A 6,366-nucleotide genomic window follows, 5' to 3' on the forward strand; every position below is an offset into this window, starting at 1 on the left:
TATATATAAAATTTTTCTACAAATCAGTAAGAAAAAGACCAAATTCGTAGAAAAATGAGCAAAGGATATGTGTGGAGATTTCATGTAAATGAGATACAAATGGCACTAAATCTAAAGGTACTTATTTTATGAGAAATGCAAATTAAAACTGCATCAGATGCCCTTTAAAAACAACCCATCACATTGATAAAATAAAAAATTTAACACATTGTTAGCATAGGTTAGATAGGTGTGGGGTTATAAACTGGCACAGTCTTTATGGACGGCAACTTGATAGCATCCATTAGATTTATAAATGTACAGACCTCTTTGACGTAACAGTTCCACATCCAGGAATTTAGCTTATGCTGAATTGAAATGAAGTAGCTTATTGAAGCATTGTTTATGGTAGCAAAACTCTGGAAACAACCTAAATGTTCATTATGGAAGACTGGTTAAATAAATTATGGTCCTTCCACATAATGGAATATCGTGCAGTTGTAAAAGAACAATGAGGAGAACCATACTGATATGTAATGATACAGATGTTTGTTAAATAAAAGAAACATGTAAAATAGTTTGTGTTATGCTGCCACTTGAGTAGAAAGGAGACTATACAAGCATTTATATTGCTTATGTGTAAGTGCATATAGTATTTCTGGAAGGATTAGTCAGAAAATGATAACCTTATGTTTCCTGGGGAGAGTTTGGGAGGCAAACATATCCTTTCAATTTTTTTTTTTCAGTTTTCAGCCATAATAAAAATCAAATAAAAATTAGAAAGGTAGATATAAAACAGTTGGGAATTTAACATTAAGTCTGTGTCTTCTTTTTATCAACTGAGAAATGTTTTTATGCTTACTACAATTTCTTGGGCTAGACCTTGTGAAGGAAATTCTTTTTCTATCTGGGGAACGATCTTTTGAATTTGTGAAGTGTGTTTTATTGCTTCTCTTTTCTTTTAAATCTCTATTGTCTAAACGACTGCATAGAAGTACACTGTCATCTTAAAATTGTAGGGATTTACTTGTGGTCGAGTAATCCATTGCCTTTTACAGTTTCATTTGCCAGAGGGTCCTTCGACTAGTTTTGATAACTATGGACTGGTAATTACTATGGACTTCATATAGTGATAACTATATGAAGACAAAGAATTTGATACCACAAAAAACGGAAAGTCCTTTTTATTCCACTGCGTATCTGAAAAACAGCTCTTTTAGGAAATTTTCATTTCCATTGGTTCTTGCCTTGTGAGGGCTGTCTTTAAGGAGGAATAAATTATATTTGGACCCACCCCTATAGGATATCAAGTGAACACTAGAATAAAGCAGTGCGGACCTTCCTTTTTACAATGCCTTCCCAAGAAAATAAACATCCCCCTACCAAAAATTTTCTACCCTGGTAATATACCAAAAGTGGAAGTATGCATATCTGCATCTTGATGTTACTAGCATATCCTGGTCTGAGGCAGGTATGAGATCCAGTTATTGCTATTCAAAAGGACCTGAAAGTCTGAGCATACTTGGAAGAAGGACTATGAGCAACGCAAATGTCAAGTTACATCTGATAGTAAACAAAACTGTTAAGCCTCTTTGTGTCATGTTTAAGATGAGAAAATGGCTTTGTTTATGATTTTAAATAGGCTTGGACCTATTTTGTTCTGTTTTTCACTATCCTCACACTAGATTTCGTAGAGCTTTAAATTATGCCCAGCATTTGGACATCCAGTAGTAGTTTCCTCATAATAGTAGAGCTCCAGAAAATATTCCTAGCAGCATCTGTAGAATGGTTTTCTTATGATATTTAAATCTAGTTTTTGAAAATACTAGCACTGTAAAATCCATTCATAGTTCTTAGGACTTCAAATCTTGACAAAACTGAAGTTACTGAGTGTATTGTATCTGGGTCAGTATTCTCTATAAAAGTCTGGAGCCCTTTCTGGGTATCAGTTCAAGAGGTGGAAGTGTGGGAAATGTTCAGCTGGGTAGGATTTTCTGGCCTGTAGTAAGTACTGAAGAAATACTTGTTTATTGGAAGATGCTGACTGGAGCCCAGGGGGATTATACTTCTATAATCATTATTAACCATGAAGTCTTCTTGAGTGTTGACTTTTGCTCTCTTTGATTTTTGTGCCAGTAATTACCAGTCCCTAGTTTAGAATCGTCATTGTAAGCACAAACTCCTTCCTACGTTCATAAGGAGGTACTGCTCCTTCTGTTCCTCCTTATAGTATGAGCCATTCCAGGACTTATATTTAAAGAATACCATTGCAAATTATTTTAAAGTGAAAATCATCTCGAAAGTTTTCTTTTGTGTAGAACACTGAGTTTACTTATAGTAAACTACATTTGTCTTGGACGAAGAGCTCAAAGTAACATTGTGATGGATGTCGTGGCTTCATCTAAAAGTGTGAAGGAAGGCGCACACATGCCTCAGTGGTGAACAGACACCTGCTGTAGTTTATTTTGTTCTAGTCTGTACCTGTGGCCTCTTGGCTGTAGAAAACCAACACACAGTATATTATGTCTTTGATCATCAGAGGAATATATTTTTCCCTGTTCATTTGGAACTGCATATAGTCAAAATTTCTGAGTGCCATGAGAAGGACTGTTTTCTCTTTAGCAATTGAAGCATTTTTGCAGTGTGGAGTGAATAGATCCTGCCATCACAGTGCATTATGTAGTTTACTGCATAGATAAGTATAATACAATTCATTCAAAACAAATATGAAATTTACTGGGGCTTTTCATGGAGATGTGGAATGTAGATATCTTTTTCTGTATAACAGATGAAGTTGGTTGTAACTAACATGTGTTATGCTAGTAGAGGTCCACCTGTTAAACTTTCTGTTCTTTGTTGAGGGATAGAATATGGAGTGATACAGATATGCTAGAAAAATGAGAACTGGAATGCAGGCCACAAGCTGGTCTGTTCCAGATGAATGCAACCAAGACTAAGTAGCGTCTTGTTTATCTGATAGACCAGTGTGGCTGGTCCTGCGTGCTCTCTTATGCATCTTTTCCCTCTCTCTACATGTAGTTATCAGTCATTTGGTTATAAAATAGCCAGAATATACATCTGTATTTCAGAGCCAAAAGAGAGAATCCTTTCCACCTCATTTCTTCTCTGAGATTTCTACAGAGGGATTATGTGAGTACTGTACTGCCATTGCCTTTGACGCCCATCAACAGTGATAATCTTGAGATGTGTTTTTATTTATGATAAAGTACTTGCCTATAGTTACACAGCAGACAGTGACAAAATAAACTGGACCCTAATGGACTCAATAATTCTTTCTTTAGCGGGTTTTTTTTTTTTTTTTCAGTTTACTAAAAGTGTTATACCAAAAGCAGTAAAGTTTTGATGCCTTCCTTGTAGAAAGAAATTTGATTTTTGGGGTGAGTGAGGGGGGTTAGGTAGGAAATTAAAGAGCTAATTTGCAATGAACTGAAATAGAGGGTCAGGAAATCAGAAAACCTGAGATAGACTTTTTTTTTTTTTTAATTTAGAGAGAGAGAGAGAGAGTGCATGGGCAGTGGAGAAGGGCAGAGGGAAATAGAGAATCTTAAGCGGGGCTCTTGCTGCACATGGGGGCTTGATCCCATGACCCTGGGATGATGACCTGAGCCAAAATCAAGAGTCGGATGCTCAACTGACTGAGCCACCCAGGTGGCCCTAATAGTCTTGTTTTTAAACAGCATTTTAATTATAATTTCTTTAACCTCCAAATAACTTTCCAGGTAAAGTTTCTCTGAATTCAAAGCAATGGATACAGTTCTTAATCTGAAATAAGTACAGTAAATAGTGTGTCCAATAAGTATGGACCCCCCCCCCCCCGGGAAAATAATGTGCTTATTGATTGAGAATATTTTTTGAAAATCTAACTTACATACTTATTCTGTTTTTTGAAACAGCTTTAGACACTCAATATTTTGTTTGTTTTTAGGATTTTTTTCTTTCCAAGTTTCAAGCATAGTGCTATTTTAATTTATTTATTTAAAAACATTTTTTTAACATTTATTAATTTTTGAGATAGAGCATGCTCAGGAGCGGGAGAGGGCCAGAAAAAGGGAGACTGAGGATCTGAAGCAGGCTCTGTGCGCTGAGCACAGAGCCTGATACGGGGCTTGAACTCATGAGCTGTGAGATCATGACCTGAGCTGAAATCAAGAGTCCGCTGCTTAACTGACTGAGCCACCCAGGTGCCCCAGCATGGTGCTATTTTAAAATAACTCTACTGTCAGGAAGGAGGCTAGGCAACTGACCAGCAATCTCCTCCCTTTTAGATTAAAGACCTTCTGGGCTGCTTGGTGCTGCACCTTCAACTTTGGAAGGTGGGGGAATAGTGAAAGTCAAAGGGTGGGAATGGAGGCTGGTGTGGCTGGCTGGCTGGCTTTCTTTTCACTCCAGCAGCTGACTGTAGCTGTAAGTGAAATCTTGATCTTGTTTTGAGTGAGTTGAAGGCCTCGAATGGTTGATGATTCTTGCATAGCAAGTACTATTTTGATATTTCTTATTTTAATCTGGTACTTACTGATGTATAAAAACTTTTTCTTATACGTACCAGTGGCTTGTGGGACTGGTTTAAGTAATACAATCACTTTATCTATTTGATCATTTTTAGGGGGGGCAGAGAGAGCGTGTGCACACACATGTGAGTTGGGGAGAGGGGCAGAGAAAGAGAGAGAGAGAGAGAGAGAGAGAGAGAGAGAGAGAGAATATCTCATGCACGTTCCATGCTCAGCATGGAGCCCCACATGAGGCTTGATCCCGTGAGCCTGTGGAACCATGACCTGAGCTGAAATCAAGAGTTGGACGCTCAAACCACTGAGCTGTCCAGGTGCCCGTACAATCATCTTATTTAGAAAAATGAAAAAAATGATGCTAAAGTCAGTAATATTTCTGAGGAAAAACTACTACTTTAATGATACTGAAATTTGCCAGATAGGGATCAGGTTTACACTGTTAAAATGTTGTTCATGGTAAAACAGAGAATCTTTGATCTTTATTGATAAAAAGTCTTCCAAACTGATACAGAGTTTTTAGAACAAGTGTGGTAGTAAAAAGTATACGTAGCTCTGTAAGTCTAGAGAGGGAGGAGAGATTCGCAAAGAGTAAAAGAATACCACCACCCTCACACAACCTTGTGAACAGTTGCTTTACTCTCGTGTAGTTGAGTATGACTTCATGAGATTACAGTGTTTAAGAAATGTTAAGATTGACAGGTGACCAGTTTGTCTTGTGATGGGCATTATTTCCCTTTTCTGGAATGAAACTCAAGTGTTGGTGGAGTGCTTTGAGTGTAGATGGTATGTTGGAACCTTTGTGTCCCCAAAGCTGCTGAAATGAATTTTAGATATCTTGAGCCTCGTGTAAATGGCTTTCTTTTCATATTTTTAACACTTTAGCTCTCTACCTTGGGCAAATCTTATGAGGGAGGTCCTGCAATCATGGGGTTTGACCAGGTGGTCTGTGGCCCTTTCTATCTGTCAGATGAGTGCAGTCTTTCATCCCGGATGGCGCAACACTGTGGACATGGCGCAACACACTGTTCGGCGGTGGTTGCTGTATTATGTTTAAGAAGGAAGTTACAGATTTTGAGAAAGCGTTTCATCGAAAGTGGTAAAAATAGAAGAATGTTAGTGATTAAAGGAGTTCTTCCAACACAGTGTGCATTGCTTGGTTGTCAAGGAAATGCTTAGTTCCTTTTAAGTTTCAGACCACCTTTATAGATGCCTCCAGTGGAACTGTGACTATTTCAGGACAGCATGATGATGAGAGAAATAATACAAGGCACTGTGATTTGATAGAAAGAACATTTTCTTTGTAGTTGAGGAGATCAGTGTTTGGATTATGGTTCTAGCACTTACTAAGTTTGTGACCTGGGCAAGTTACTTAAATTCTCTAGGGCTCATTTGCATTAATTGAGGTACTTCATGTCTCATATCTAGGCCTGTGTATTGATGCTTTATCACTGTTAATGCTTTTTTCCTCTTTCATTGTTTCATGATGGAATGCACATATTTTGCACAGCACATAATGTCTCAAATAACCAGGCAGAGAAGTTTACTTGGCTCCATCATTGACAATCCACCTGCATCTCGGTTCTTTTGAGAGCCTGTTCTCAGCTCCTTTACCCCATGGGCAGAGAGGTGTGGGTAACTCTTGCTAGCCTTGGTGATCATACCCGCTTACTTCCGGTTTTACAGAGAGTCTAACCTGGCTCTCTGTCTTTTTTTTTTTTTTTTTTTAATTTTTTAATTTTTTTATTAAAATTTTTTTTTTCAACGTTTTTTATTTATTTTTGGGACAGAGAGAGACAGAGCATGAACGGGGGAGGGGCAGAGAGAGAGGGAGACACAGAATCGGAATCAGGCTCCAGGCTCT

At 37.9% G+C, this 6,366-nt stretch overlaps 1 protein-coding gene across 1 annotated transcript in view; it reads left to right on the forward strand.

Annotated features, from left to right (window-relative positions):
• The window catches only part of ZSWIM6 (zinc finger SWIM-type containing 6), a 198,593-nt gene that overhangs the window by 42,265 nt on the left and 149,962 nt on the right, over positions 1-6,366 (forward strand). The window lies entirely within an intron of this gene.

This window comes from Panthera uncia, assembly GCF_023721935.1.
Source record: "Panthera uncia isolate 11264 chromosome A1 unlocalized genomic scaffold, Puncia_PCG_1.0 HiC_scaffold_17, whole genome shotgun sequence".
Lineage (NCBI taxonomy): Eukaryota > Metazoa > Chordata > Mammalia > Carnivora > Felidae > Panthera > Panthera uncia.